The 6,257-nt window shown below is 47.9% G+C and overlaps 1 pseudogene; it reads left to right on the forward strand.

The window, feature by feature from the left end:
• Nucleotides 1-208: 208 nt before the first annotated feature.
• Nucleotides 209-4,667, forward strand: LOC121482478 (annotated as a pseudogene).
• Nucleotides 4,668-6,257: the final 1,590 nt, after the last annotated feature.

A 6,257-nucleotide genomic window follows, 5' to 3' on the forward strand; every position in this document is an offset into this window, starting at 1 on the left:
GTCTAGAGAACTGTGATTCTTCTATATTCTTATTTTTCTAGCAAATACTTTCACAACAAAAAAACTGGTATATTCTTCATATCCCTATCCTCTTAGACCGAGATGGCATGAGGCCTGTTAACAGACACATACTGGCATCCCAGGTTACATTTCTACACATGGGATCAGACCCTGGTTTGATCCAATGAGAATATCACCAGAAGTTGACATGTGCAAAGGTCACTTGGAGGCACTAGCAGGGATATTGGCTCCCAGCAAAGGTGAAGGGTACCTCGGGCCCTTGGGGAAAGAAATCGCCCTGGAGCTGGGCCCAGCCAGACCTGTGCACAGCTTCACTCAGAGGTTTGAGGGTCATGATATACATCCCTGAGGAGAGATGCTTTTTTAGCAGAGTTTACTGATAGTTATTTTTTATTAGTGATTTTAAAAATTAAAAATACATGTATAGTTATACCCAATAATGATTGCAAGGATAGCTAATGTGACAGAATGTTCCAGGATATTTTCAAAAGAAAGAGATGAGGCTGGTAGGAGTAGGGAAGCTTCCATGAATGAAGCAAGTGGATTTCAAAATGAATGAGGAAATAATGATTCTGAAGGGAAACAATCAAATTTTTCACTGATTAAAAATTTCACTTCCTTATTTTATGTATGTAGGTCATTTGTTGCTTCTTTCACTTCCATAAAACTGCCAGAATAACCAGACCAAGTGCTCCCTAAAAGGTATTTTTCAATGGAGATAATCGTAAATTTTCATTGGGAAAAAAAAATCAAGAAATTATGGAAAAGTATAAGAAAATTAAAATCACCTGTAATCTCATCATTCAAAAAGTGTGATTGGAGAGCGCTTTTACCCAGAAGTTTTTTTTTACACATACATGGTTTAAAAATGCTCAAAAAATCGAAGCATCTTACACCTTCTGTTTCCAACTTTTTTTTTTCATTTAGTGACATCTACATGTCATGGACATCTTTCCATATCAATAGATACAATGCTATTCGTCTTCTTTTTAAGGATTTTATTTATTTATTCATGAGAGACACACAGAGAGAGGCAGAGACACAGGAAGAGGGAGAAGCAGGCTCCCTGCAAGGAGCCCGATGCGGAACTAGATCCCAGGACCCCAGGATCACACCCTGAGCCAAAGATAGATGCTCAGCCACTGAGCCACCCAGGCGTCCCTTATTCATCTTTTTAAAAGTGACTGTATAGTATTCCACTGTATGCTTAACCAAACATTCAGCAATACACATTTAGGTAGTTTCTGGTTTGGCTATATAAACCTCATCGAGATAACCAATCTTTACTATATGCTTGTTTACTCGTTTGCTTATTCCTTAGGATTCTTTCCTATAGGTGGGGTCTGTGAGTCAGAGGACCATGCTTTTGTTCCACATTGCCAGGCTGCTCTCCAGAAAGGCTGAACCTTCTTATAGTCCCATTAGTGGCAAATGTAAATGCCCCTTTCCCCTCACTTTGCCTGGGGAGGATCAATAGGTTTAATCTTTGCCTAGCTGGTAAATGAAAAATTATATTCTATAGGTTCAGTCTCATTGGTAATCAAAGAGATACCAAATGAAACAGCACCTCTTCAGTCTTCATATAGAGTTGACTTATATTTCTTCTTTTGTGTATTGCCTCCTCATGCCTTTTGCCCATTTTCCTATTTTGGTATTCTTCATTTTCTTATTGATTGCCAGAGTACTTTATATATTAAGGATACTCTTCTTTCAATTGCTGGCTATGTAAAAAATATTTTTGTCAGTTTTCACTTGTCTTTTGTTTCAGTTTTTTTTTTTCTTTTCAATGCCAAAGGTTTATGTTTTACGTATTAAAGTACTTAACTTCTTTCTAAGGGTTTCAATCTTCAGGGTCACTCTAGAAAGGCAGCCTCTTGATTTGCATTTTATTTTTCTAGTCATACTAAACTACACTACAGTTACGGCTCTCTTTTTCCTCCAAACCACATTTCTTGTTACTTTTCAGAGGTTCTGGAGTGCAAGCATAAGGGACCTTGGAAACCAGAGCAGAGGAAATAGGACTATGAATAGTAACACTTGACATTTCTATTTTCAGTGTGCTATAGGATCACTAATTAGTAACCCCCTTAGCTTAGCCCCAAGGGTCACCCTGGCTGCCTTTTACTCACTCTACAGGATACTGTGGCATAGGACAGAGAAGGCTGTGGCATTCATTTGGTGGGCAACACTCTACCTGGCCAAGACTTCAATCCAGGCTCCTGATTCCCCATCTGTGCTTAAATTAAGGTAAGGCACTTTTCCTCCACAGAGGCTGGCAGATTCCCGGGATGCACACAGACCACCAGGATGAGTTCTATGGCCGAAATACCACTGCTGTTCCTTTGCCCTTCCCAGAAACTGGAAATCACATAACCTAGAGGATGGTTTGCAATAAGGCTTGGCAGCTACGACTGAAATCTGATGTGGACTATTATGTTGATGCTATGGACAGTGCGAGGCTCTAGGAAGAGCAGAGGAGAGGCTCCTGGAGGGGTGACCTCTCTGCTGAGACCCAGTAGATGCACAGGCATTCATCAGGAAAGGGAAGAGCTGTGGCTCTGAGAGACATGAAGGCAACCTGCAAACTTCTGAAGCGTCGAGTGGCAGGGAAGCCAGGAGAGGTAGATTCAGAGAGAAAAAAAGTGTTTTGTAGCAGTGTTTCTTATATTATCTTTGGAGAAGGAGTAGGGACCCCCTCCCCTCCCCCACAACAGGTGTCCCAGACCAATTCTTTGGTGATGAAATGCAATAAAATGGATTAACAAAAACTAACAGGCATCCAAGATACAAACCGCATTTTTTATTATTAGATTCAGCACACAAAAATTCCTCTGCCAAAAGTTCCCATTATTCTCTGTTTCTGAACTTAACTTCATGGCCAATCAGCAACAGTTTGCCTGCTGGTGTAAGTTCACGAAGCATGCTTTTTGAGTGGCACCGAGGCAAAGCTTTCTGGGAAGAGGAAATGTCGCCAAGGTGTTAAGTCAGGTGTGGTCTGTGAAGCGTCCTTTGGATGTAGCAACAAATAGGTGGTTGCAAAGAGCAGTTTCCGATGAAGTGGTTGAGACAGCAGCCAGGCCCAAGTGGCTTGAGGAGTCCACCAGCATTCACAGCGATTAAAAACCGTAGAGGTGAAGATAAACTGCAACGGGACAGGCGTAGGCCAGGCTCCAAGGCCCCGCAGGGACACAGCGGGTGGGAGCAGTGGGTTTGGCGGGTCCAATGCCAACACAGACGCTGGGGCATCCCACTTAGCAGGCGGAGAGCGGGCGGCCGAACAGCCCAGTGGCGTGCTGCTGCACAGCCTGATGCAACTGGCAGGCCCCCAAGCCCACTGAAGGAACTTGGCCTTCCCCCCTCAACAACGAGACACTCGGGCTGTGCACTTGCAGGCCGGGGAGGGGTCGTCTTCTAGGCCATGTTCACAGGCATGGCACTGCGTGCACAGAGATGAAGCTGCCGGAGGTGGAGCCCACTGCCCTCCTGGCCCTGTTCCAGTTTCTCTACTCGGCTGAGGTCACCACCACGTGGTACACGACCGAGAGGCACGCAGTGTGGGCACTCGAGGCCTACCGCATGGACTTCCAGGAGAAGAAGCTCCAGGATGGCCATGTGTTCCTGCTGCCCACGTGGGCCAGACTTTTCCACGAACTGCAGCTGGCCAGCCCACACCTGGAGAATGTGGCAGAAACACCGTCGCTGCTGAGGGCTTCACAGACCTCGACCTGGACACACTGGTGGCATGCTCGGGTCGGACAGACACCCTGAGTATTCCGAGGTACGCTTGTTCAGTTGTTCCGCACCCTGGGCCACTGGGCCGAGGCTGAGCGTCAGCAACAGCAGCCACAGGTGATGCAAGAGAACAAGTGTGAGGTCCTGGGCAAGGCGCTCGCCCTCATCTGCTTCCCACTGATGACCATCTGGGAGTCTGCTGTGGAGCCGGTGCAGGAGGGCCTCCTTGTGGACCGCCAGGTGGGCAGCCTCTTCCTGCACTTGACCGCCTCCTTTAAGTCACGTGTGGACTTCATCCACCAGCGGTGCTCCTGCCTCCACAGGAACAGCTTCCAGCAGGGGTACGGAGGCACCAGCAACTGCCTCAAGGTCTCCATCAACACAAGCATTTTCATGGTTGGCTTTGGGCTCTATGGCTCCAGCCACGGGCCCACTGATGACCATGTGAACATCCAGATCATCCACTTCGGCAGGAACACAGGGCCAGAATGATAGGGGCTTCAGCTGTGACGACTCCACCAACACCTTCCTGGGTCATGTTCAAAGAGCCCATGGATGCGCTGCCCAATATTATCTACACAGCGTATGCTGTGCTGAAGGGCCTGGACTTTCATTAGGCACCAAAGGTCTGCCCAAGGTGACCCATGAGTCAGCCACGACAGAAGGCCTAAACGTGTTTTATCTTCTGCTATGTGGCCAGGAACAACCGCGGGTGGGTGGAGGACAGCCACATCTCTACACCTAGGCCCCCCAGGCCCCCAGCATGTCCACGGAGGATGGCCAGGACCCTGAAGTCACCTGATGCAAGAAGGCCACCACGCATTTCATGCCAAGGCCTGGTGGCCCCTGATGCTGTCTGTCTGCCCCCTGCCACATTTCTGGGCATCAGGAGAGGGTCTTCACATTCCTGGTAAGGAGCCAAGAGGTGGCTGGTGGGGGCAAGGGCTATGTGAGGTAATTCCTTGGGACTTGGGGTATAGGGCTGGCCTGGTCCCTCCCTGAACTGAGGGTCCATAGGGTCCCTGGGTGTGGTTTCCTGCCCACCGTCTCCGAATCTTGGGATTCCTGACCAGCTGCCTGACCATTGGATTTGAATAGGTTTCCGTCTCATGTTTGCTTTGTTTAACAGCATGTGGCACTGCATCTTGGATTTCCATTTGTTGTAGGAGTATGGAGGGGGTACTTCTAGTGCATTTGGTTGAGGTCTTGTGTTCTTTTTTTCCAATGAGTACACTGGGGATGTTTAGGCCATCCTTAGCCTGGCCACCAGCACACTGGTCTGACCTCTGGAGAGTAGGACTCATGGAGGGGACTCCAGTCCCCTCGAAGTCCCGAAGGCTGGCTTCCTGCCATGCCCAGGCCCACCCAGTGGGCCTAGGGAAGGGCCATACTTGTCTAGCCTCTCTGAATGGGCCCTCTCCAACCCCTGCAGCTGAGTGCATGGACCTCAAACCCTATGTTCCTGGGAGGCACAATGTTGTGAGCCAGCCTTGGTGGCCATGTCTCTGGCTAGCCCTCCTGTACACACTGTGGCCCTGCCCCACCTGGCCTCTGAGTGAATGCCTTGCTAGGAGGTGCTGGAGGGCACCACCCTTTCCCCAACTTCCAAGTATGTCCCCACTCCCAAACTCTGTGTACTTTTCCCCCAGTGATTCCTTCTGGAACCTGTGTCCTCCCCAAAGCCATGAAAGGTGCGCCTTCCTCACACCCTACCCCCAAATAGTCTTTTAAAATAAAGAAAAGAAATGTACCTGCAAACAAACAAACAACAAAGACAACCCAATGAACAGCTTAGGCTTTATAGAGATAAGTATCATCCTCATTTACACAAAACAATTAACAAAGATCTGCTTTGACATTGAATAAAGGCAGACAGTAATGGGGGAAAAGTGGGTAGTATAGTAGCAAATGTTTTGCTCTAAGAGTCCAGAGGCCTCTATCAAGTGGGGCCAGGCGATCATAACCTGTGTCATTTTGAGGGAGTCATTCACTCCCTCTACATCCCGGCTTCCTTCTCTGCCAAATGAGGGGATTGTGCACAATTTCTTCTCTGTGTTTACTTCCAGCTTTTGCATTCTGTGACCTTACTGTTCGATAATCACTATAAATATCGATAGTCTCAAAGTGGTGCAACTTTTTCTGAGTCACTGAATTCTTTTGATCTGGCTATGCATCTGCAAGAGCTCATCCATTGCCTGCAGACAGCTACCAGCAGAAAGCTTCTCACTTGGTTACAACCAGTAAGATAAACCTGTCCCCCAGAAAGTACACTAAGACCCTACACGTTCACAGTTTTTTTTTTAAAGATTTATTTATTTATTCATGAGAGACACAGAGAGAGGCAGATACATAGAGGGAGAAGCAGGCTCCTCACAGGGAGCCTGATGCGGGACTCAATCCCGGATCCCAGCCTCACGACCTGAGCCGAAGGCAGGCAGCCAACCGGTGAGCCACCCAGGCGCCCCACATTCATGGTTTTGATAGAGAACCCACTTCATGGGCCA

The sequence above is a fragment of the Vulpes lagopus genome, chromosome X (genome assembly GCF_018345385.1).
Source record: "Vulpes lagopus strain Blue_001 chromosome X, ASM1834538v1, whole genome shotgun sequence".
NCBI lineage: Eukaryota > Metazoa > Chordata > Mammalia > Carnivora > Canidae > Vulpes > Vulpes lagopus.